The sequence below is a fragment of the Camelus bactrianus genome, chromosome 27 (genome assembly GCF_048773025.1).
Source record: "Camelus bactrianus isolate YW-2024 breed Bactrian camel chromosome 27, ASM4877302v1, whole genome shotgun sequence".
Classification (NCBI taxonomy): domain Eukaryota; kingdom Metazoa; phylum Chordata; class Mammalia; order Artiodactyla; family Camelidae; genus Camelus; species Camelus bactrianus.
Window position 1 is genome coordinate 29166219 of NC_133565.1, and position 26925 is coordinate 29193143.

Below are 26925 nucleotides of genomic sequence, written 5' to 3' on the forward strand. Positions count from 1 at the left end.
CCTCGATTTCAGCCTATGAGACCCTCAGTAGAAAACCCACTCACTCAATGTCGGGCTCTGACCTGCAGAACTGTCAGTGAATAAAATGGTGTTGCTTTAAGCTACTAAATTGGTGGTAGTTTGTTGTGCAGTTACCATTAAATTAATATATTAATTTTCCCTAGAACAGTTCTATCAAGGAAATTCATTCTCAGTATAAACAGAACTGTTATCCTCTCAGTGACTGAGGAAACACATAACAACAACATTCTTTCTCAGATTGGCTCAAATGCTCACTTCACAATATTTTCCATGTAAATAAACTCTTCCACGAGATTTTAAATAGCTACATCTACAGTTGTCTGGAGACACAATCGTTGAGTTAACTTCTCCCCCACTGCTAGGCATTGCGGAGGCTTCCAATTTTTTACTATTATACATATCACTGTTATACAAACTCTTGTCAATGCATTCTTGTGCTCTTCCCTGATAGATTATTTAAGATAAGGTCCCAGAAGTGAAATCACTGGTTTTAACAGGGTGCCTATTTTTAAAGTTTTGTTACAAGTGATACTTCCACCCACAAGACAGGAGACTGCTCCAATCGCCACACCTAGCCACAGCTAGGTAATTTAAGAAACATCTATAGCTCACTGTGACACTTTAATTTGCTGGCATTCACATCTGTCATGTGGTCCCTAACCACTGGCATTTCTTTATTTTTCTCTGCATTCTGGGATAACAGCATATGTTGTTGATCAATCAAATCACTGACAATCTTCAGCGAAGTCAATTCTACTCTCTAATTTTTTTTTCTAATTCTACTTTAAGTTATTCTAGTCCACTGTTGATTTCCTGACAAGTATTTTTTTAGCTCTCCCATATGTTATTTCATGACAACCTGTTATCTCTTATTTCATGGAATCGGGTTTCTCTGTTGCAGAGAGCTCAAAGCAGACACTGCCTACAATTCACTCTTACTTCCTGTAGCAATGTTTTGTGTTGTCCTTTCTCTACCTCTTCAATGTTATGACTAATTCCTTTTTTTCCCGTTGCATAACATTCTCATAGATTTGGATTTGCTTTGTTTTTTCCGTTTTTTCTTTCATCTTTGATCATATCACTCTCTCCAGGCCTGTTAATTTTCCCAACTGTGGCCTAGGTCGATGCTCTGCATCCCACAGCTGGCTCTCTATTAGAATCCTGCTTGCAGACCTGAAGTTGGGAGAGAAGCCAGCTGATATCCCCAGCTCACCGACGCAGCTGCCCGAGGGAGGGCAAAGGGTGGCAGCTGGACTCTAACTGGTGTCTCCTATTAACTGAAATATCTAACCTCGGCACTGTTTCATTATCTGGTTTTCTGTCTGATCTCTACTCCAGGCTCCGAGGGTCTGTGTGACTGGCCACCTTCCTACCTGAGGACCGTTAATACCTCTGAACACCATTTCTCCTTGGAGCTCAGGGGACTCCAGCTGCGTGCACCTTGCCCCCAGTTCTCCTTTCCCAGACTTTCCCTCTTTTGTATTAGGGGAGATGTATGGGTTCTGATAGAATCTCCTATACTGACTTGTGCAGGAAGGAGAGTCATGAGCCCACCCTTGGTGACAGCCTTCCATTTGGTCCCACGTGTACTGATTTGAGCAGAAATGTCTTCGCATTTATGGCAAGTGGCTGGCACCTCCCTCCTATTATAATGAGCATTGGATGTTTATGCCACTTGCCTAGGGAACTGCTCCCTCCTCCCTCCCCAACTTCAAACCTTTCATTCTAGTGGGGCCTTCAATCATTGTGCCTTCTTTCCTGATCACAGACAGGTAGGGCAATCAAAAATACCCATTTTTCTGGTCACAGCGATTTATCTGGAACAAGCATGTGATCAAAACTAGGGTAATGAGTGGCTTCATCTGGATTATCTTTTCCACTTTGAAGCCCAGGGAGAGGGGTCTCGCTGTTCAGGTCTCTTGGGTGGAAGGATGCAGATGGGGGATGCCGCTGCCAGGCCTGCCTCCTGGGTCAGTCTGCCTCTGAGCACCACCTACCGCCCCTAATAAAATACATATGAAACAGGCCATGGCTGATCTTGGATGATTAGTTCTCCCCACTGAGACTGAGTTTCCTCATCTATAAAATAAAGATAAAAATGCCTAGCCTGGTCTAATGACTTCAAGGGGTTATTGAGAGTGCTGTGAGATGCGCGTCCAAGAGTTTTATAAATTGCCCATAAATCCTGCGTAAAGTGTCATATTGTAGGATTACAGTAGGATGGAACTTGCCAAAGGGCTGCAATGGGTAGGAAGAGGAGACATGAAGAGAAAGAGAAGGTCAAGTGGATGTGGCTCCAATTCATCCTCCACTGTCTGGCCATATAATTACAGCAGGCGCCTGAGGGCTAGGTGCTCCCTGCCCAGGGCCTGCTGCCACCCAGCCCCTCTCCAGAGCACACTCGCCTGCAACACACAGGAACACAGTCTCAGTGACATGTCAGCCATGCCCAAGGTGAGGCTATCTCTGCCACCAACAGAGCTCCATAAACATCAAAGCAACAGCAAAACATGGACAGAAACATTAAGAGAGAATGGGTTAAGTGGAAGCCACCCCGTTGGAGGCAGCAAATTCACAGCCATGGGATGGGCACGTCTTTAAGACAGTCTTTAGCAACGATGTCTTTAATGTCTTCAAACAGTTGATCAGGGGCTCCCACCAATTACAATACCATGCGCACTGCTGTCCTGTCATCCAAGGCCTCCACAGTTTGGCTCCAGCCTACTTTCCAGACGTATACTCCCTCTCCCTCCTTATAAGCATCCTCCCCTCTATGCTTGTGACCCAGCTCTCCCTCAGACCTTGAATGCCCCATTCTCAATGCCTACAGTCCTTGTTTCACTCGTCCCACATCAAGTCCCATGGCTTCTTTAAATCTCTCCTGAGTGAGTCCAGCCCATAATCTAAACCTCTCGTGAAAACTCATGGTACTTTGTGTTTCTGATGCTCACTTAGCATTGATCATTAATTCACTTCCACGGGCTATTTCTTGTGTTGTAAACTGAGGCTCTCCTATTTTAAACAAACTCATCAGGACTCAGACATCCAGGTGGTTATTATCTCATCCCACACACCCTCCGAAGGGACGGGAGGCTTATTCTAATGTCACTCTCCAGGGAGTGGCCTTCAAAGCCTGCAGCACATTCTTGAGACTATTCTTAAAGGTGGCAAATTTTTATCCTTCTTAGAATTCAATTCCTGGAAGTGGCCAGACATCACTTGAAAAGAGAAGCAGAAAGTAAAGATGATCAACCAGTATGATATTGTGCAAAATGAGTGCTGTAACTCTAAAGCTTAGATATTAACTGCTTTCTGGGGCTTATAACCTAATTTAGAGAGCAGTTCCAAAGAGCTTCACAAGCTTTCCCAAGCCACTATCTAAGGGAGCAGTTCTGCTTAGTTCTACCACTGTCCTTTCCCCTATGCCCTAGGCTAGGTCTATGAAAAAGACGGTGTTCCATTTAATATGCAGTGAATAAATGATCAAATGGATAAATTCAGTCCCATTTGCTCTTTCTTGATTCCTGGGAGAAAATCATCCTCTTGGGCCATCCCACATTGCGGGGAGCCCTCTTTACCCTCTGTCAGCACCACAGGCTTGTCTCCAGAAGAATGTTTTTTCAAAACTGGGGTTCAGAGACCCCTATGGACACAGTCTTAGGGGCTCTGTCACAAAAGCATATTCAGGATCATTTAGATGAGCCCCTTGGAATGAAGAGCTGCACACAATTTGCGCTAATTACCTGGGGCCAAGTCACAATCAAATCACGTCCAGATGCCCTCTAGGGGGTTTTCACCGTAATTACTGGTAGGAGTGAGTCATCACATGGCACATGTTGGTACCGGCACGCCACTCTCCCCCAAACTGTAGGCTCTTCTGAAGGCTGCCAGCAGGTGTACTCTGCAAGCCTTCCCTTTGCCCGCACCGACATTCAACTGTCCATTAGCAGTAAGTAAACACACAGTGAAGAATATCCCATTAACCAGTATCTGACTTTTTTTTTTCAGTGTCTGATATTGATCTCCTTTTACAGAAACAGCTTAATAAAATAATGGCTTTCTGGCTCCAAATGAGTTCAGCGTTACTAAGTGGGGGGAAATGATACACGATAACTCAAACAAGGGTCCTTTATACACACAATCAAATAAATCAAGACACTATAACAGGTGAAATATGAAACATTAGAGATAAAGCTTTTTTTCCTGTGAAGCCCAACATCAGAGGTTTAGCTGTAGCGTGTTGAGTTAATGTTGACAATTGGAATTTCATTCATGTTACAGTTTTGTTTGCATATCATTTGTAAATTTGTTTTAGATTTATAGTTGCATAAGAACTCTAAGCTGAAGGAATTTCTACCTGGTTTTATGTTTGTGTATATTTAAATAACATAATAATAAAGGTAATTTAAGTCAACACTGGACATCCTTGAGGTTTTTCCTTAAAAGGGGTCTGTGTCTCATTCAAGTAAAAGCAACACTGCTCTGGACTTACTAACCACGCGGTAACCACCACGGCAGGCAGGCTCAGCGGGCTGGCAGAGGTGCTCTTTAAACACCTAGCTCGGTGCTGGGCAAGGACCTCAGCATGGGGAGAGTCTGGCTCCCGAGGCCATATAAACCTAAAAAGAAGGTCTTCTTGTTTGCATGCCTGCTTTGTAAATATTGTGCCCAGGCTGGGCAGGAAGGGGCGGGTTTTAAAAACACCCATCATCATCAACTTCTGTGTATTCCTTTTGCTCTGGATCTGACTCACAGAGAACAAACAGCCCTTAGCAGCCTTGTCCGGATGAAGCTGACCAGTTTCTCCCGGGGTGATACGATCTCTCAGCCGGCTGCTGATTTTATCAGCGCACCAAGCTTGTTCTTTGGGCTCATGAGCTATCAGCCTGCCTCTCCTGCTTTCATGTGGTTGTGGGAGCCGGAGGGAGGATGAGTATTGACACAGAAATGGGACTTTTCGTAATAACTAAATGCGTGAAGGAGGAAATGTAAACTCGCAGGGAGGCAATTAGGGCTCCCACTCAGCCAGGTGACTTGCTTCCAGCGCTGGTTCTCCTGGAAACTTGGTCCCTGGCTACCTCCCATATTACAGATGCTCTAGAACTTTTCCAGCAACGACAAAAGTCACATCGAAAGTCTTTCTACGTGGCCTTTGTGCTTGCTACCTGGTTTAGGTACCACGACAGCCTGACCTCAATCAGAAGGAAGATACTGGTTTTATCACAAAAGGAAGATACGTTTGCTCTCACGTCAGAGTCTTTTGCCAAAGTTTTGAAATGTTGACCTGATATGAAGAAATCCCAGTCATCTACTAAGAAAGACACATATGCTTTTAGAAAGTCTGATCCTGCATGAAAATCTGCCCCTGGATGTCTGAACAGTGAGGGGAAAGGGGCTGGCATCTTCACCCAGATGTCAGAAGGGACCTGGAGACAATCCCACCCCACCTTCTTATTTACAGGTGGGGAAACTGAGACTCAGAAGAGTCAGCCTGTCTAAGGTCACACAGCCACATGGTGTAGAAGCTGACCGTAAAACTTAGGGCTCCTATCCCCTATCCCAGAACTCTTTCCCTCAAATGACCATCACACTCTCAACACCAACTCGCATACTCTCTGGTGGTGCAGCAACGTCATTTATAAATAGGGCACCCCAAGGTGCCATTTTCTTCAGCAAGATGCAAGTCATAGAGGTCAGAGTAATACAGAGCTGAAAAGAGATCTTGGGGTCCAATGGATTCATTTTCCAGATGGGATCTCTGAGGTCCAAAGGTGGTCACTGACCCACAAGAGAAAATGAGTGAGAGGCAGAGCAGAGACCTGAGCTCAAACAGCAGACTCCCCCCCACCCCACCCACACACATACATACATAAAGTTTAGCTGTGTGTCTTTGGGCCAGTTGTTTAACTTCTCTAGGCCTCCTAGATCTCATCTAGGTAATCTGGATGGCATAGACCCAACCTCATGGAGCTGCTGGGAGAGCTAAATGAGGTACCGAGTGCAAGTACTGATCACAGTGCCTGGAGGATATAGTAGGTATTCAAAAAACTATAACCATCATCACCAATGCCTTCACTGCCTTGCCTCCTAGTCCAGGGAATTTCCCATTACGATATTTTGCCTCTTGCAAGATTCTTTTTTTTTTTTTTGCTTTTGTTTTTCACATAAAATCCTAAAATTAAACCTTCTTGGTTTGACATTTCCCAACCTAATTTGGCTTAAAAATTTGGGTAAAAATTGAACTGAATACTGTCCACACGTCTATTGGGAGGACAGTGTTCCTGCCTGGTCATCTGGTAGCTGTGTGAAGTCATCCATGGCTTTCTGAGGACTACATACTCATTCCAGGGAAAATGCTGCCCACTGACCTCCTTGTATATGGATGGACAGAATCCAGCCATCCCACAGCCCCAAGGGAGGTACTGCCCACGCTGGGGTCACCCATGGAGGAGTGAAGTCTGGTTTCTACCCACCATCTCCTGGGACCATCCCACCTCTGCACTGGACAAGGAAGGGGAGGGCTGGCCTTCTTCTGTGAGGAGATACAGAGTGGGCACTCGGGGCAGGGGCAGTTCACGACTGAGCTCAGGAATCACCCTCCTTCTTAGGACTCTGAGGAACATCAGCGGAGAACAGTGACGTTGAGAAGCCATTCTGCATGGGAAGGTCTGTATCCAGTGCAAGCACAAATGGTTTTCTCCTTCTTGCCAGGACCACGTGGGACTCAGAGGCGACTGGAATGCTGGCTCTCCAGGGAAGGATGGAGAAACTCAGCAATGTTTCATAACTGAGAAAATACAGCTCCTTACTCACAAAGTATTCTTCAAGATAAAATCAAGGTGAGAGGGAAGGAAACACTCAACTCCACTTTCCATGATCCTAATCTGTGACCCAGGAATCTTAGTATTTATAGACTTAGGATTTAAAGGTCTATTAAAATAGTAATCAACTCAAAGCCAAAGTTATTCCCAGGAGAAAAACCTCTACCCTGTTAGCAATGATCCCAGGTCCAGTGAGAAACAGTCCAGAGGGAGAACAGGCAGGACCACGCGATCTCATAGGCATCTATGGGAGTCTCGGAAAAGCACGTCCTCAGGGCTGAGGCAGCCCCCGGAGCACCCAGCCCAGCAAGGTGGTAGCACCTCCGTGCCAAGAGAAATGTACCCCTTCCCCGAAGCAGACGCAGCCCCCTGCCAGGACACCCAGCTTCGTGAGCCAAGTGAAGGACAACTTTAGCCCTCACGTTCCGCTTTGCTCCAGCACCTTCATGAAGTCCACAAATTCCAGCAGCTCTAATGGAAGATCCCAGTTCAGCCTCACCATTCCTTTACAAAATCAGGGGCCGATCCATCATTCTACGAAGATGAAAACTCGGGCCTGGAAAAGTGAAGCTGGTAGTCCAAGTTCACATGGCAAGCCAGTGACAGAATCTTGAACCCAGGACTTCTGACCTCAAAGCCATTGCTCTCCTGACTACATCACAAGATGGGTATGCGAACAGGCTAGAAGTCTTCCAGGACATGTACCCGACCAGTAGATTTATTTCAGTCACTCAAAGATGCAGAGAAAAGTGGCAGGAACTGACCCAGAATTGCAGGAAAGTGATGTCACCGCTCTCACCAGCCCACACCCCATGGTCATTATTTTAAAAGCGATGAGACCATCCATTAAAGCTGGCGCTGGAGCCATGCCCCTGTCAACATCCGGGTGTGTGGGCAGGACCTGGAGCAGGTCCTCTGGGGGCTGCATTGCTGACATTGTGGGTAAGGGCTGGAGCCTCAGCTGGCGGGACCTGCCAACCCACGCCCGGCTAAAGGCAGGAACATCAGTGAGGGTGAACGGGGCTTCCTTTGGGCTCTGGGACCTGCCCTGCAGCAGTTGACAGCTTAAGCCAGCCTTCAGGACATGCAGCCGAGGTTCTGTGAAGCAAGTCCCCTTGCCCCCTCAGGGTCCCCTCCCTCCAGGTACTACCACTCTCAGGTGCTGGCCCCTTGTTACTGCACTTAGGGGATGGATGGCCAACACATCCCCAAAAGATTGACTGATGGTCCAGACGCCAGCTGAGATTAAAACAAGTACCAGGACATGTTTGCACAATTAAGACTCAGACAATTAGACAACGCGATATGTCACCATTTAAGCACATCCAAGTGCAGGATCATGATGAGGTCAGCAATTCTATCAAAGGTAGGTGTGGCAGATTGATCACAAACATGACCCCATTCCCCTCACCTTTTCCTCTTCTCCCTAGACCCATGTCCTCTGCAATACGGCTTTGCAGCTTCTCCCATCACAAGGTAGAGTCAGAATCTCCTCCCCTTGAATATGAACTGGTCTTGTTTCAGCCAAAAGAATGAAGCAGAAGTGATGGTAGGCCATTGAGTTTTGAGATCAGTGCTTGCACCCTTCTGTCTCACAGAACTGTATCAGTCACCCCGAGAACTCCCCGAGGCTAGTCCGCTGCATGATGAGAGGTACATGGTCCAGTCACCCTCATCCCCTCAGAAGAAATCCAGCCAACGCCAAAGACATCCCAGACCAGCCAGCCCTCAGCAGTTCTGCCAAATGAATCGAGATACAGACGAACCAGCTGGTGGACAGGTGCAGCCCAGCCCTGAGCTAGCAGACAGGTGCACCAGGCTGAGCTGTCTCCCCACCGGCCCCCAAACCTCTAGGCCAACAGCTCCACTTTCTAACAGGTTTTTGGAAAGTTAAAAGAAGAGATAAACTCAATGTTTGTGCACCTACACGTCTTTTCAAATATGACCCATGGGAATCTCAATGACTCTGCACATCTTTTTAGATTGTGAATTTCTTCTCTAACACTGATCTAGAGTAAGGATTTTTTAAATATGGTTTGTAAAGACTCCTCAAGACTGTGACCATCACACATATTTGATGAAAAATAAAACCTGGAATCAGGGAAAAGTTCTAAAGTGAGATGACATTAAAGTCAAGGTTTTCCCAGGATTTTTAAAGAGAAAGACCAGCAGTTTTAAAAGGAGTTGCCACAACCAATGTTAAGTAGTCCGGGTGTGGGAAGACATGGAAAAGCCAGCCACATTCAGTCACTAATTATTCATTCATTCATTCATTCCATAGAGGTAGCACGCATTGACTCTGTTACATCCTGTAACAGGTCCCGAGACTAAATAAATAAGACATGAGCCCCCAGGCAGAGGAGGAGAATGGACATCCAACCATATAGCTCAGAAGATGGAGAGGTGATTTCAGCTACCTCATCAGACTAGGCTAGAAACAAATATCTTCACACTATTTGTGCACAAAACTTTGCATTTCATGGAAGAGACTGCCCGTGATGCTCAGAATGCTGACATTCCTCTGGACCAGGGCTTCCACAGTCTGAGCATGCATGGGAGCCCTGGACTCGCTGGGACACACAGATGACCACCCTTCCCAGGGAGGAATTATCAATCTCCTCTCCCCATGCAGCACTGCCCAGGGACTGCCCAGATGCAGAGCTTGCCCGGCGGCTAGCAGCCCAGTGTGCTGCCAGACTGATGCTCATTCAGCTAAGTTCTTAGAGCACACGTCTGGCAGAGCTGGCCGTGTCTCTGCAGACCCTTGGAGACACAGCCAGGCCTAGTCCACTGAGATGGAACCTCTGAAGTCTGCTTAGATGGTCAGATCGAATGTCTGGCTGGATTCCTGCCACGCTCGCCTTATCACATTCCTGTCATCTGCCACACTGGTAACCGGATCAGCTAAGCTTTCACTGGCAGCAGAAATCAACGGATAAAGGAGAGCTTGTTCAATAGAACTGCATTTGGGTAACAGGTTAGTAGACTGAGAGGAAAACAGTTAGAATCTCTCTTTGCCTCATGAACTGAAATAAATTCCAGACAGGTCAAGGAGCTTAAAAGTCAATCCACAGGACCATCAGAAGACTCTAGAATCATACATTGACAAAAGAAATCCAGGAGTAAATGATCAACAGATTGGGCCACATGAAAATATTTCACATATTTTTACAAAATAACCAAAAAGGAAGACAAGGAGAGAGAACTGTCTCTGGGTATCTTTCACTCCAAAGCTTCATCTCTCACCCAATTTGGCTCTGGCCATATTCAGCTGCTGGAAGCTCCTTTCATGAGCCACGTTGTCTGATCTCCCTTCGTCCAAAGAGCCGTTCTCTGATCGACAGAGAGATCCTTGCTGTGTTTCATAGGGTTCAAATCAAGCATCAAGTCCTCCAGTAATAATGGAGCTCTCTCACTCTTCTGCACTCTCTGTGTCTTGCACAGAGATAGACTATTCTCTTATTCTCCTTTATTCACATGACACCCACTCCTCCACTTTGAATTGTAAGGTAGAAGCGTGAGTGATTGGGTTTCATATGCTCCATGTCTGGTGTAGACTGGTTGATTAGTAAGTGTTTGCTGAATAAACTGGCTCAGCAAATGCAGTATCTCCTGGTTTTATTAATTCACCTGGCACTGACTCAAAGCTTCAAGCCCCTGGTATCTTTTTCGACAAACAAGCCTGACTGATAAATGCATTGCTGGCTTATCACACACGTAAGTGGGACACAGAGCATGTACCAAAAGTCCTGTGATAAGAGCATTTCACCCAGACTACCTTTAGCCTGCTCATTCATTTCCTGACAGTTTCCTTTGGCGTACATCTTGGGTTTCAAGTTCTCAATCAGAGCTATCCAAGATGAAAAATGGGCCCACTGAGGGTATACATTAGTGACACTGAATTTTGCCGCCGTCCTATCCATTTACAAAGCACTCTGCAGCCTGAGTGTAATCAGCAAAGAGAAGCTAACCCAACTCTCAGTTTAAAATCCTTGCTAATTTCTGTTTCAAGGTGTTTTAAAAGTGTTGCAGGGGAAAAAAAGCATGTCTTTATGGAAATACTTTCTGGTACAAACTGTATATAATTGCAATAATAAATTGCAAAATGGAACAGAAGCAATTTTGTACCTTATCCTCAGAGACAATCATTAAATACTCCATAGCATTTAAAAGTAATTGATTTTTAAAAAGCCATGAATAACCTCCACTGAAGAGACGCAAAATTTCTTCCTTGATCATGTCCCTTGGAGTCCTAAATGTGTATCTCCAGTCTAAACTGTCTCCAGGCTTCCCAACATCCACCCATGTGCTCAGCCCCCAAACCTGGGAGTTTCCCTGGACACTTCCATCTCCCTCACCCTATGTCCAAACCACTATCCAGTTCTGCCCATTGTGTCTCCTGAACACCAGCTGGATCCACCCACATCTCTCCTGTCTGTTGGCACCACTTCATCTCACCATCACCGTGCCCCTAGCCCAGCACCAGAGCCTCCTCTGTGTTCTCCCCGCTTTTGCCAGACATTGCCCATCACTCCCCCGGCCACCCCCATCCACATGAAGTCATCTGAGAGCAGCCTGAGGGGTCCTTCTTAAAAACAAGTATCAGACAGTGTAACTCCCTTGCTTACAACCATATAATGATTCCCATTGCCTTTAGAATGAAGTTCACAGTCTTGAGCATGGTTTGGAAGATGCTGCGTGATCTTCCCTCCACCCTCCTCGCCTGTACTTTCCACTCCAGTCTTCCCCACCCCAGCCACCCTGGCCTTCTCTCAGCCTTCATCTCAGGCCTCCAGGCACTCCCGCTGCCTGAGACAGTCCTGCCCCACTCTTGGTCTAGCTAACCGCTCCTCAGCACCCTTCTAGGCTCTGCCTGAATGCTGCCTTCCCAGAGTCTATCCTTCCCCTAACTCCTTTCATTTCTACCTCCGTCACCCACCTCCCCCAGCCAAAGCCCCTGAATATTTCCTCTCCTGGTACCTTTTAACTTGGCTTCATCTCACTGATCACAGTCTGAAATCACATACGCACATGCATTTCTTTACCTGTCTGTCTAAACCTGCCTGTCCAATACAGCAGCCGCCTGACGCTACTATGCACTTGAAACATGCCTAGTCCAAACTGAACTGTTCTATAAGAGCAAAATACACACTGATTTCAAAGACTTGGTATGAAAAAAAGGAATGTAAACTGCCTCAACACTTTTTCTATTGCTTACCCGTTGAAGTGGCAGGTAAGAGTTTGGATGTACTGGGATAAAGGATGCTATTAAAGTTAATGTCACCTGTTTTTTGGGCTTTGTTTTAATGGGGCTGCTAGAAAAATTAGAATTCTGTATGTTTATATCCTTGTTCATTGGCCAGCACTGTTCTAGACTGTAATCTCTAGGAAGGCAGGAACTCGGCCCATTTTGTTCACTGCTGCATGCCCAAGGCCTAGCCCAGCCTCCGGAGTTGTACAAGTTGAATCCAGTGAACTGCTAAATAAATGAATGAACAAATGAGTGAATGAATCCAGGTAAGCAAAGAAAAAGCTTCTGGCTGAAAAGACAGTCATACAGATACGGTTATGCACGTCTGTAAACGTGGCCTTCTTTTTGCGTCAGATAGTAAAAGGGAGACGTTTCTGATGAGAGGACTATCTGGAACAACACGTTATGACCGTCTCTTGGAAGCGAAGTCGGGCTAACGGACCATCTGTGGTTAAACCAGAGAAAAGTCACCGAGAGCAGAAGAGCAAAGATAAAATGCTAAGGGGTCTCTGACCCCACGTTACACCATTGTTCAAACCCCTCAAACCAGGAACACACTTGGCAATATCTTGGCCCCAAAATCAAACGATAAAAAAGACAACTTGACAGAAACATTCTACTCAAATTCAGAGTAACACCAGTGATAATAAAACTGGAATTAGCACCAGTGAAGGATTTTGGACAGAGGTGCCCAACTACACGCGGCCTTTGTTTCTCATTCTCGTTCACCACTCAATATGGAGCCCAGGATTTCCCCGACGTGCCCTCCACAGCATGTGCGTGTCAGCAGGTCCTCTGAGAACGCAGAGCAGGCCTCTCCAGACAGGCGCGCTCGGAAAGTGCGGTGCAGCCCACTCCCCTCCTGGAGCTTCGTGCTGCGTAGTTTAGAAAGGCTTCGAGAAGAACTTTGAAAATGAAAACTGGTCGACTGTGTTGAACCCAGCTCATCCCAAACTTATTTTATTTATTGATTTTTTATTTTCCACAGTGGCAGTCTCTTTTTACTTACTGATTTATCGGGGGAGTGGGTGGTGGTGGTGGATTGGGCTTATGTCTTTATTTTTATTGGCAGTCCTGGGGATGGAACCCAGGACCTCATGCATGCTAAGCACGCCACCTTATCTCTGAGCTCTACCCTCCCCGCCTTGTCACAAACTCACTTGACCTCAGAAGGCCTGTTAACACCCTGAGGAAGTGGTGCTCCTGAGAAATGCATTTGAGGCAATGCTCATCTAAGTTTAGTTTTCAAAACCGTAACTGGTGAGAAATCGTTCTAATCTGGTGAGTAATCCTAGCCGTGACAAAGCCAGCTATGCTATCCAGAGCTGCGCCACCGTCCACGACGGCTGCCCTCCTCTGCGGGCGCGAGACGGACGCCGGCCTCACAGCGAGCTGCTGACAGTGGGTGCAGCGACCCTGACGACAGGTAAACACGGAACTTCAGGATGTCCACCTGATATCCACCTGATACGCTCGAACCGATTATACGCCTCCCAGCGGCTTCAAAGTTTGGAGAACAGAAGGGGAAAGGCAGCCTTCTGTGAGAGCGAAATGATTTACCAGCCAAGCTGGGCCGAGAGCCCATGTGCGTCAGACGCTGCCATCAGGCTGGCCTGTCACAGCCCACACAGCCCTCAACACCCGGCTCCACACGCTCGCTCTCTCAGTGGGACACCCTGAGCTGGGGCACAGAGACTCCAGGGAACCTGCTCCACACTTGCGATGCTGCATCTTCATCAGAAGTCGGAAGACCTCTCGATTCTTTCTCTATTCTGCTTCCTACCAAGGGCCCTGAGGTATGGCACTGCCCCACCGCGCCCCCAGGTTCTGGAAAGAGGTAGTTTCTGGAAGCCTGGTTCAGCCGTTCACTGGCTGCATGATCTCAGAAACTTATGCAACCCCTCAGCGTCCTCATCCGTAAAAGGATGAAAAAAAACAGCACTCACGCCACAGGCCTGTTGTGAGGCTGAAGTGAGTGACTATCTGTAAAGCAATGATAAAGGCGGGTGGTACCTGGTGGAGATCAGGAAGAGCCAGTGAGGAGCTCTTGGTTCCAAATGTCATTCACTCATAAACGTGTGTTAAGCACCGGCTCAGTTCTGGAGGTGCAGCGGTGAGCCCAGAGGCCCCGGTCCCTGCTCCCGTGACACTGAGCTCGTCACGCACCACCTTCCCTCTGCACTCGGTCATTAGGGCACGCGCCTGGGCCATCCAGATGGTGGCTGCCGGACCAGATACTGCCCACAGTTTGCCAAAGTTTGAAAGTTTGAAAAACGCCCCCAGAAATCACAGTATTGCCCTCCCCACTTGAAATGTCTACTAATTCCATTAAGTATGTTGACAAACGGGAAGAGGCACCCCGTTTTGTATACCTCGTAGGTACCAGGTCACAACTCTAAGAAGTTTGCCATGCATTATATCACTATTACTTGCCATGGATTATTCCCAGAATAACACACAATCATCCCATTTTAGGGGCTGGATAAACACCTAAGGCACCGAGAGGTGCAGTAACTCGTCCAGAGTCACAGGGCAAGTCCGTGGGGGCAGGGGGTGGATCTGCTGCTGGGTCTGTGGGGCCAGCTCTAACATTCTACAAACAAGGCAAGTATAAGCTAAAGAGCTTGAAAGCACAATGAGGAAGAAAGGAACGTGGAAAACAGTTTATTCCGCAGTCAGCAAAACCTGGAAGAGTCTTTCCTGAACACTTCCTTCATATACCTCTCTGTTCATCTGATTAGAACCATCTTGGAGATACTGGTGACCTGAGTCTAAACTAATGTATTTATGTCAGAGGGCAGAGCCCCAGGTCCCGGGGGCCTCTCTCTCTCCTCTGGTCACTTGATGGGCATACTTAGATTTACTTTAGGACCAAGTACAGTTCTGGGCACAGGGGCAACACTAAGAGAATATTTACGGATGGGTTTAGTTCACTGAAATTACCTGAATGTCTAACAGCAACTACAGTGCAGAGAAGGAAGGGAGACTGTGAAGGTCACCTCTGCAGGTTAGACAGAGTTCAGAGTACCTGCTCCATCCAGTTAAGCTGGACTATCTGAACTGGACCAGCAGCCTTCACGGTGACCACCATCTCCTTTCTAAAGGTGAGTTTCACACGGAAATTATGTCCCTTTCCCCCACATTCCTTCCACCGCCTCTGCTGCAGGTCAGTCAAACACAGCAGTTAGGAATTTGCCCAAGAATTTGTGAAGAATGATGAGGCTGCTTACAAAAAATCAGCACAAAGGCCACAGGAAGAAGACTTGAACACGCTGACCCCACACTGAGGCTACGGAACAGGGGTGCCCCAGACTAGAGGGATAACCCCAAAGCCTCGGGATTATGAGTCTCAGACAATTTTCTTCAAAGGCTTGGAGCTCTACCTGAAGAGGGACCAGACCTCATGCTGGCGGGGACTCAGGCCACAAGGTCCCTGAAACATGTCCAGTTTACTGACTTCCCTCCTGCCCAGGCACCAATTATTCACTTTAGGCAGTGTGGTTTTCCTTACTGCCTTTGCTGGGCCCTGGGAGCCCCATTCTCAAGTGAGGACTGGTATTCTGGAATGGACTTCCTGCCAAGAACACCACCCTTAGGACCGAGGAACACAAGCCCAATCCAAGCCACCAGCCACCAGGAACAATGGTCTGATGTCCACCTACCGATTATATCCCTCCCCTCTTCAAAGCCCCTTCTGTTAAAGGCCAAACGCCCTGACTTGGCTTTTCAGGACCATCACCACCTGCCCCCACTTTTATGATATTTCCAGCCGTAGGGAACTCCTAGACCTTCCCCTAAATATCTATTTTCTGGATTCTCTAAATTTAGTTCAGGCTACTCCCGTCTTCCTAACCCTCCCTTCCCTGCCAAGCAATCTGGACTCTCCTTCAGGACGCAATCAAGCAACACTTCCTCCATGACGCCTGTCTCTTTCCCTAGTGGACTCATTTCTCATCAATCTGTAGCACTTCCATATTATTTACACCTGTCTCACAGCACAGACGGCAGGTAGCTGGACGTCTGTCTGTCTGTCTGCTCAGTTGTGAGCTTCTCCATTGCAGGGAGATGCCATGGAGTCATTTCTGAACCCCAGGTGTCCAGAAAGAATCAGTAAGTCAACAAGAGCATTTGGGTTGCAGTTACTCTCAAACAGCTTTACTATGAATTACAATATTCCCATAAACATGCTTTCTCAAAATTTAAGACTCAAGCAACCTCAGTCATTATTCAGAGCAGGGGCTTTTGGACTCACACAGACCTGGGTCCCAGTTCCAAATCCATCACATCTGGGCAGGGGACCGGATCTCACGGAGTCTTCGCCACCTGATGCCTTGCTCAGAGTTGTCAAGAAGATTAGCTGAGGTGATGCACCTAACTTCCCTACATGGTGCCTGAACTTAGCAAGTGCTCAACAAGCACTGGATATTCATGATGATGATGCGAGTAATCACAGGGCCACCAGAATAAAGACCTTGGAGAAGGTGACTGGCTGGCTCTGATTTCATTCAATTCCCAGAGCAGAATATGCATGAGTCAGTATCAAATTTATTCCACTGAGAAACGTATGCACTTGGGGGAGCTGGGGCTTAGATGCAAAACTCAAGCATTTGTATATTTAATTAGTATTTGAGTGCCTACTACGTGCTAGTCCTTGGGAATAGGACCGAACATAAAAGTCTCTGCCTCTGAGCCCTGTGGGGCCCTGTCTTAAATGGAGAAATGACTGTCTTGTCCTGGGAGAGGCTAAGGTGGGAGCCAGCCCCACACTCCTCACTGAGGGAAACCCCAGCCTCCTGCCCCACATTTCCCATAAAGTCCACCAAAGGGCGTTGCGTGAACAGGACATGCCCCATTCAAAGTGTGACTCCATCCCCTCTCTGTTACCCCTGACCTTGGAAAGGTGATGTCCTCAAACGACCTCAGCAGAACAGAAGCTCAAGTTCACGCATATTCAGCAAAATTCAATAGAAATATCATCATTTTTCTAGGTTAAAAATAGTTTTTCCTTTGAAGTAACTGTATGTGGGGATGTTTAAAGGAAAAGGAACTTCACTACAGAGTCACTCGCAGAAACTCCCAGGATATGTTTACACATTACCATTTGTAACAACATTGCCCAATGATTTTAAAATCTAAAACAGATTTAAGCTCAGCCACCTAGAAAGCTCAGAGACATACACAACCCACAAGGAGGGGGATCAGAGGAAACACCAAACTTCTTCAAAGCTCTGAACCAGATAGACACCACCAAGGCTGCTGTACCTTTTTATTTTTACAAAATCATTTAAATGAGAAGAAATCCCTGCACATCGAAGTTCCAAAGCCAAAATCCTACAGCTGCTTTCCCTTTTGTTACCAGGAACTGAATTGAGAAATCTGATGAACTCAGCGCCTTCTGAAGAAGTCACAGACATAGTGACACATCAGGCCACACGGCTGTCTGAAGGGACTCACACCTCTCGCTCCTCCACTTTCCCTAAGGATCCCTAAGACTCCTCAGTTCAAATCAACCGGTAGGTTAGGAGGTGGAGGAGGCGCCTTTAGCATCACCAAAGCTTGTTCGCCTGTCTCTGGCACTGATCTCCGCCTGCACAAGTTTCTACTGTACAGCACAGGGAACTACATACAATATCTTGTAGCAACCTATAATGAAAAAGAATATGAAAACAAATGTATGTATGTATATGTATGACTGAAACATTATGCCGTACACCAGAAATCGACACATTGTAAACTGACTAGATTTCATTTAAAAAAGAAAAAAAAAAAAAAATCAGAGCAGAACCAGCACTGATGGTGAAGAACTTTAACCTCCCAACAGGAAAGAGCCCTGAAGGGGGTCAGTTGGGAGAACGGTGAGGCAAGGGTGCAAAATTTGAGAGCACCCAAAAACTCAGTCATCAGTGTAACTAACAGTATAATGCAGCATTTTAAAAAATCTGAACTCGTGCAAAAAAAAAAAAATCTATAGCAAATCAAACATCCAAAATTTAAATAAAGACACAATCAGTATCACTGATTTTTTTCCTTTTGCCTCCAGGGCTTACACTTGGTTGTATCCCATAAGAGGTGACAGAACCCACCAGCCACAAGCCTGGGGCTCGGCTGAGAGTGAAGTTTGGGGATGGCTGCAGGAGGGGAGAGAAAGGAACGAAGCACACTCATGACTTAGCAATGTCGGGTAGAAAATAACCTTTTGCTGAGTAACATGGAAATAGATCTGAAACATATGGATTAAATTCCTCCAAAAACAAACATAATTTTTAAAGGAAAGGAAAAGTACTTAGCCACTATGTTTGAGGTTTTCCTGAACCCAAACCTTTGGAAAATTAGCATACGTGCGAATTGCTCAGAGGCTGAAACACAGTCAGCTTTGAAATAGGTTCGTCATAAACCACCAGTTGGTTTTTACAACAACAAAAAAATGTTGTAATGGTTTGCCTAAGTCCATTCCCTGTCTCACTCTTTTAAGGCTCATTCTTGTTGTTCTTTACAGGAAAAAGAACAGCTTTGCACGCCCACTGTCTGACCGTGGGGCCCTGGAGACCCAGGAATTTGGGCGGCTTTGGGAGATCAAGCTGGGAATAACAGCCACCCCCACCACACAGGAAGGACGAGAACCCTGAGAAGAAGGCAAGTGAGTGATGCCCTGGACTAAGAGCTAAACAGACACCGAAGATATCATCGTGTACTAGCTCTGTGTCCTTGGGCATCAGTGTCTTCATCGCCACGTGCAGGGGAGCAGAGGGAAGAGGGCACGCAGCTGGTGAGCCGTGCAGTAGCCACTGCATCCAAGTAGACAGGTGAGGCTCACCACTGGCCACCCCCAGACAGTTCTGTGGGATCTAGGGACCCCATGTCTTTGGTCACCTGTTCTAAGAGATCAGGACGACCTAGAAGCCCAGCCTAAGTACAGCTCTAGGAAGCTAGGAGAAGCTGAATCCTCATGGTTTGGGAGTCAAGTCCATAGTTCAAGGCCATGGGGGCTGATGCCAAGTCCTCTGGACATGAGGGCCTCTGGATAGTGAAAGCTGCTGATCACCAGCTGTCTGGCCTTCCCTGACACTGCCCAGTTCAACGCGCTGCTGGTCTGGCAAGCAGAGCAAGCCCCAGGCCCATCCTGGAGGGAACCCTCAACCACCTCTTCCCTCCCTTGGAGTTCCTCATATACCCCGTGGAGTCCTTCCAGAGCAGGTGATGTTCCCTAAGTTCTCTAAACTGAACATGCCTTACTTTCATCACCTCAACCCAGTCGTGCTGTGTCCTCAGAGCTGGCTCTGCGCCCAGAAGGAGCGCTTCACATCCCTTTACAAGGACCAGGACCACCCGTCACTGAGAGGTGGGACTCCTTTTGGGCGTTGTCCTATTCAGAGGATCAATTTCCTCCTTTAGGACAGCTTTGTAAGAGGCACACAGGAGCCACAGTTGGAACTGTAACCTTCCGCCTCACCCTGGGCCAGTGGAACTTTTCCACTCTTACTCTTCTGGCCGACAGCCCCTTTTCAAAACTCACTCTCAAAAACATCCTGCCTTCAAATCTGGCCACTTTACGTCGATGAAAAGGGATGCAAGATCCTGGGCAGAATTTGTTGAATCTTATACTTTAGAAATAGGCTTTTTTTTTCTTGCCAGCTTTTATAGAATCTGAAGTCTTGGAAGACTGGACAAGACTGATCGACAAAATTGAAAATACAAAGCCCATTTCTACAAGAAGTTCACAGCTCTATTTGCCTCCACCGGTGGTCAGCTTCAGCTGGAGTTTTCTGAACCAGCACCTGCCACATGTCCTTTCCCATCAGAAGCATATGTGCCCCATATTTGTTAGAGTGTCACAAAGGATAATTCCAGTTTCTTTTCACTGAAAATTGTTGACACAAAACCCAGCAAGACATCCCAGAATATTAAAAAGATATAGCAAGACAAACCATGATAAAGCTAAGATAACACTCTTCATACGACTGCCAAAAGCAGAAGGAAATGTTTCAGGACAGAAGTTTCCAAACTGTGCTCCATGGAACCCAGAGAGCTCTCCGGAATCCCCTGGGGGCCTCAAGACCAAAAAAAAAAAAAAAACCCCGCTCCCAGATACAACCACTTTTTATCTGGTTTGTATATTGGATTTAGTAAGATTTTATGGAAAAAAAATTTATGGTTAAAGCAATTTTAAACAACTAGTCCAAGAGACCTACAGCTGCTCAGAAACACCTTCTCTTTGACCAGGTATAGCCCACAGTCTGGGCAGGTAAAAGAGCTTACACACCTGAGGCAGGTAAGGAGCTTTGTGCACCTGAGGGGTTGCAGAGGTGAGAGGTTAAGGGCGGTCTGTGTTTCTGGATCTTTCCCCATGGCTTCCTCTCTGTGTAGAATGTCTTCCAAACACCACTCCCCACGTTTGCCTCACCAGAAAATTCCTATAAACTCCTAATTCCAGACACACCTCTTCTCACATCTCTTCTCAGGGAAGCTTCCTGAGATGCCCTCTGCCTTTGCCTTCCCCCAGCAGGGCACCTTGCACACCATTTCTCCTGACCCATGTGTCCCAGCCCCCAGTCACACTGCATGGCAACTGCTGACTCCGATGTCTGTTCCCCACTAAACCGTTAGCTCTGGAGGGCAGAGACCATTTATTCAGCTCTGCCTCCCCAGTGGCTAACACAGGGCCTGCCTGGTAGAAGATGATCAAAACATTGGACTCAGTCTCTTCCCTGCTTCCCCACGTGGCAATAGGTGATAGGATGCAACTGTACCCCTGCATCTTGGGCTAATCAGGGTGCATCTCTGGTGCCCAGCTCATCCCCACAGGAATGCCACAGGGAGGACAGCTGAAGATGATACCTGAGCCTTAAATTTCATTTTCAGGTTCAAAAAAAAAAAGTTGTGATCTTTACTGTCAAGTATAGTTGTTTAAATGTAAACACACATTCTCAGTGTCTGGAACCAGAGTGAGATGAAGTTCCCTGAGTGATCTCTTAATACCACCAAAATTACATTCAAATGCCTCTGTCAGGCAGAGATAAATTGCCATTTGCACAATGGTCTTGCACTTAAAAGTAACTCAGTCCAGAGAGCTTTGGAAAATGTATTATGTCAGGGAAAAGGGGAAACTCAAAGGGGTTCAAGATATTTAGTCTATTGATAAGACAGCTTAGGAGCAACAATAATTATCTCCAAGAATTTGAAGGGTCGAATAAGGTCATTAGGAGGATGCAGGCCAGCTGGGTCCCATCTACTTGGACATCAGAAATGAACTTGAATTACACAAAAAAGAGTGGAGTTAGCATCACAGAAGCTTGGCAATGATGGAGGCCCTGGCAACCCAAAGGGAGCTCCTTAGACCAGTGGCACCACCTGGGAACTTGTTAGAAATGCAGATGCTTAAACCCCACCCCAGACCTGCCCACTCAGAACTTGCATTTTAACAAGCTCCCCTGTGATTTGCTGGCATATTCAAGTCTAAAAGGCACTGGTCACTGCACTTTCCTCAGTCCTACGGGCTGTGTCCATGCCTTGTAGCCATGAAGTCTCAGGCCAGCAGCATGAACTCCTGACCCCAGAAAAAGCCAAACCGTGCATCAGGCTCCTAGAGAAGTCTGCAGTCCACCTGCCCCCCCATGATGCCTAGAAACAGGAGAGGCAACAGTCTGGCAAGAATACTTTTCATGCCAGCAGAACCAGCTTCTAGACGTGCCTTCCCTGTAACACAAAATGACTAATGGCTAAGCTCATCTATGGACAGCTGAGGGAAAGAAGCACTCAGAGTTTTCAAAAGCAGTTGTCTGGTCAAAGCACTTTAAACCCAAGTTATAGCTATCATGTGGCTGTCCTTGCAGAAGATTCAAAGATAATGCCTCAGCAATTTCCCGACACAAGGAGCCAGAGTGTCCAGAGCTGGAGAGAGGAAGCCTGTTCGGAGTGAGTGCCAACTAGGGAGGCCAACTGGGGAGGCCAACTGCCGGTGCCCTCCAGGGCGCCCTCACCTGCAGGGAGTGGGAAGAGACGGATGATTTGAGATGCCTGGAGCCAAGCTGAGCCTAGAGAGGGGCCCTTGAAAATAACAGGGGTAGGGGAGAGCGGCAGCTCCTCTCCCTCCGGGTGGGGAAGTGTGTTTCCTGGCACCGAGGGAACTAAGCAGAAAGCAAATGTATATTTGATGACCTTTCTCTGCATGCAGCCTCCCTTCTGAAGAGCCAAGTTTGAACAAAACCTGGCACCAAAGCAGACGGAGGAAAAAGGATTGGGGAACCTACCAGAGAGGCTAGGATGGCCCCTGGATGTGCAGATATGAATGAGTCATGACAACAGGCACCATAGTCCTATCCAATTTAACAAAATTCCCATGTGCCAGGCTCTTGGGAAAGGAGGTGCAAAGCCCAGCTGATCAGCCGGCAAAACAGTAGAAAGGAACTCAGCACTACGACGTCTCCCTCTGTACCCACTACCACCCTAACTTCCTACTAACCTGACCAGACACAAGAGAGTAAGAGTGTGACCACTGTTCAAAGGAAACTGAGCTGCCATCATACAATGATAAAAATCAAGCAAAAGGAGACAACTGATGCATTGCTCTGCTGAGATCAAACATTTGGGTACTTGCCATCATGTGGAAAGAGACATGGAGCCTAGATTGATCATAGATATGGGATCTCATGGACACAACTCATAAACAGAACTTTGTTCCTTTTTCGGAACCCAACCCACATGCTTCTACTTTTCTTTTGAGTTATAACTACAAATGCAAAATGCATTTATCCTATCAAGTTGTGCTGCTCTGCCAAATACCACAGAAGGTACTAAAAGGGGATTACTTAAGCGGTAGGTTTCAAAGGAGGCTGAGAGTAACTGAATTCACCCCTGTCATCCCACCAGCCTTCCCCACTGAATGACACTCTTGCCATTTGATCCATCTGTCCCAGCTACTCAGACACCACTGCAATAGACAGAATGCCACAGGATCCTTGAAGAGCCCGTTTCTCCCTCTCATGCCAGTTCCTCCCTCTTTGGTCCTGTATTCCCAAAGTGTGCTGTAGTTCAACAGTTTTCCTACCAGAAAGTTGTGTGTGCTGGAAACTGGAACTGCGTGGGAGTCCAGAGAAGAGAGCTGGGACTTCAAGGTCACCCCCGGCCCATGTCTTCCTGCTCCATTCATATCATGGGTAGACGAAAGTCATAGAAAGACGCCCAGTATCTGTGGTCTGCATCCTTCAGCTCCACTCCTTTCAGGTAGAGGGAGCTAAGATGACTTCTGATCTACTAAGGAAAAAAATATATAAAAAAGCTAAGAGCCTCAGAATGTAAAACTGCCAGAAACATGCATAGACATCCTTTTTGTGGATGAAAAAATCATCTAAGATTGGACCCATTATAACTCCATTATTCAAACTTATGTATGTCACATATTAATGACTGCTACCAGACAGAATCCCAAAGGTGGAACTGAAGAATCTTCAAACCCATCTGAGACCAAATAAGTAGCAATGCTCCAGGCAGAGACAGTGGGTGTCTTGGTCAAAGTCTCACAGACAAACAAGGCTCAAACACGAACATGCTTCCTTCCTGGTAACGGCCACTCAGGGGTTTCCTAGATCAGATGCTGCCCCAGTGCAGAGACCCCTCACTTCATCCAGCAGGAATCCAGAAATGGGGCCCTGGAGGCCACTCCCCATCAATACCCAAGGGAATTTCAGGACAAAGAGGCCCTCTGGAAGTTCCTGCATTCTTCTGAGAGCAGGATCAGGAAGAATAGATCATCTCAACCCTCACAGAGGGCTGTGATAACATTTTGAAAATCACTTACTTTATCTTTCCTCCAACTGGTACAGGTGGGAAAAACAGACGCCCGATTTGTTTCACACAAAAATTCTTCCTTTTGTCTTTGAATAAGATTTTTTTTTCAGCATTGTGACCAACTCCAGCACTTTCATCAATTCCAACAACAAGCTCTCAAATGTGAATATAAAGTGGAGATGGAGTCCCTATCAAACAATCACTAGGTTAGGAGAGAGAGCAGAGGGCTGGCGAACGTAATTCAAAAGAATGGCACAACTGTCTTTAAAATATTCCTATAACTGCTCCCATTTTAAGAGCTTTCTCTGCGCTCAGCACTAGGATAAGTGCTTTACATTGTGCTACTTAATTCTCATTAGCTACTCCGCATGGCAGATTGTGCTGTCTCCTGTTTACAGACAGGGAAACAGACACAGAGCTTAAGTGACTTTCAAGAAGTCACATATGCTGTCTCTTTAAAAAAAAAAAAAACTTGATTGTTTTTACTCTCCACAGCCTTCGTCAGTCACAAACAGAAGCAGATCTTCTGAATTTCTTGCAATTTTAAAATGAAGGAAGATACATCCTTCTGCATAGGTGGAGATGACAAAAAGAAGCACCCCCGCCAATGTCAGTTCTTATCAGAGAAGGGAGATGTTTAATTTGCACAGATTAACCCCTACAGATTCTCCCTACTCTGTTTCCAAGCAACCAACTTGAAAAATCATCTATTGGGCAAAAGAGGAGCCATTGGAAGCTTCTTTAAAGTGTTATAAACCTTGGAGGAAATGATTAGGATCAGAAAACAGCAGAGCTGCTTTTGCAAATGCATTCAAACACATTCTCTATAAACTTGTTTTATGTGATTCTTCTCCATTCTGTCACCATAACTGAAACTAATATAACCCCCCCCCCCGGTACCACATTTACTAAATCATTTAATAAAACAGAACATGACCCTATGTCACGCACAGACAATAGTTTGAAGGGAGTTCCTAATCAGGTCTGGCATTATTTCATGGCCTCAGTCGAATGCTCAGGCGTCACACAATTATAACAACTGAGAAGGCCCTGTAGTGCTACAGAAAAGCCAGAGAAGCCCCCTGGGACACCAACCGGAGGTCCTGTACAAAGCTCAGCTGCAGGCTGATCTAGGGACCCAGCCATAAAACCACAGGCTCCCTTTATCCCCCTGAGTGGCGCACGCCGCCTCGGGACAGGATACCGAGGGCTCTCGCAGACTGGCGGTCCCTTTCCTCCTGCTCTGCGCCCCTACTCCCTGAGTCTGGGAGGAAAGCGCACGGCTTCCCCAGGAGACCCAGGGCCACAGACCCGGAGTGGAGGAAGCGGCTGGGAGCTGTCCATGGTGGCGCCGCGCCTGAGCACGCAGAGCCGCCGGCTCCCGCCCCCGGGCGCGCCCGGGATCACGCTCCAGACCGCCGGAATGGAGAGAGAGACTCGCTCCCGGGCTGCAGCCAGACCCTGGCTCACACATCAAAAGGTTAGTTTAAAAGGGGAATTCTCACCTGTGGGCAGCGTTGGCTGCACGGAGCAGGGCCCAGGACCTCAAACCCGGCTGCTGGCGGCGCGCCTGGGACGTCCGTAGTGTTGGACCCCTGGGGAACGGCGGCGGTCTCCGACAGTGCTGACAGCGAGTCTGTGGCGGAGGACTTCGGCGCACTGAGCTCCTTTCTCCAGAGCACATGCGTCCCGCCGGGTCCATTGCAGAATGTCTCTGGCCCTGGTTCCCAGAGCGGCGAACTGGAGACCTGGCCACGGCCCTGGCCTGCGCTCCGCCAGGTCCCTGCCTTTCATCCTAACCTAATTTGACCTATCTTGGAGCTGATGTCCCTTGTCAGGGACCACCGAAACCTCTTCCAGCGATGCCAGGTTTGGGATCTCAGCCTAAGTATCAGCAAGGGCTCTCGTGTCATCTAACATTCAATTGCCTCGGCTCGGTCCCGTGCCAGCGCGATGGTGGGTGCCTAGAGCTGTCGGGGAGCGCGCGAGTGGGGAGGCAGCGGGAGGCGGAGGAGGAAACCAGAAGGAAGACCGTGCTGAGGCCCGAGCAGCGGGGCGCTGACCTGTTGCCAGGCGCACGCCCACTAGTGCACAGTGTGAGCCGGCTCCTCGTCGGCTGGACTCCGCGACCCGACCCTCGGAGCAGTTCCTCCTCAGCAAGACACTGTTCGGGGCTTAAGCCCCCCGAGCCACTCAGAAAGGGGGAAACTACGAAAGACCGGGATCTGTCCTCCGTTGGATGCGCTCCGGGGCCACTGGCGCCCCCGGCACCTGCCGCTTGCAAAAGATCACACAATCTGAGAGAAATCCCACAGAGGACAGTGACATGGGTGTGTGCCCATCAAAATACGCGTGGACAGACAGACAGACGGACAGAGGCGGGCAGCACAGCACAGAGTGGACAAACAGAAGACAACGACCGGTAACGTTTTCCCTATCACCGGCGGAGGCGCCGGCCCCCCAGTTTCCCTCCCCTCTGAGGCTGGGCAGTCCGCGCAGCCCTGGCGCGCCGGGCCCGGCCCTCTTACCTCCCTGTCGGTAGCTGAGACAGTGCCACGCCTCGCGGGCCAGGAGCGCAGCGGCGGGAGCAGTCGGGTAGCGCGCTGACGGGCCCCGCGAGCTCTTGGGACGTCGGTAAGCGGAGAGGTAGTTTGCCTGGGAAAGCGGCGCTCAGCCCCCGACCGCGCTCAGCCCCGCCGGCTCCGTGCGCACCACCGCCGACGCCCGCCGCGCCGCTTGCGCTCGCCAGGCTTGGCCGGGTTGCACCGCGCTGCGCTCGCCGCGCTCCCCGGCCGCCCGCCAGAGCGGCGGCTTTTATAGCGAGCTGCCGCTTCAGCCAGCCGCGCCGGGCTGACTCCTCCCCGGGGCCCCTGACGCCCGCGCGCCACCGGCCCGCCCCCCTGCCGAAGCTCCCCGCCTGCCCAAGGGGGGCGGGGGCCCCGCGCCCCGGCCGGACCCGGGCGGGCTCTGGCGGCCGCTCTGGGAGACGCAGACCTGAGCCCGCCGAGGCCGCGCGCGCGGAGTCCGGCCGCAGCAGCCAGGTGAGGG

The 26925-nt window shown here is 48.2% G+C and overlaps 1 protein-coding gene across 3 annotated transcripts in view; it reads right to left on the reverse strand.

Moving 5' to 3' along the window:
• Nucleotides 1–26661, reverse strand: part of CEMIP (cell migration inducing hyaluronidase 1) — a 142082-nt gene extending 115421 nt beyond the window's left edge. For 2 of the 3 annotated variants that reach the window (XM_074353971.1, XM_074353969.1), the window contains exon 1: nucleotides 26406–26661. The gene's annotated coding sequence lies outside the window, so the exon portion shown is untranslated. The other variant, XM_010955155.3, reaches the window with a different exon arrangement.
• Nucleotides 26662–26925: the final 264 nt, after the last annotated feature.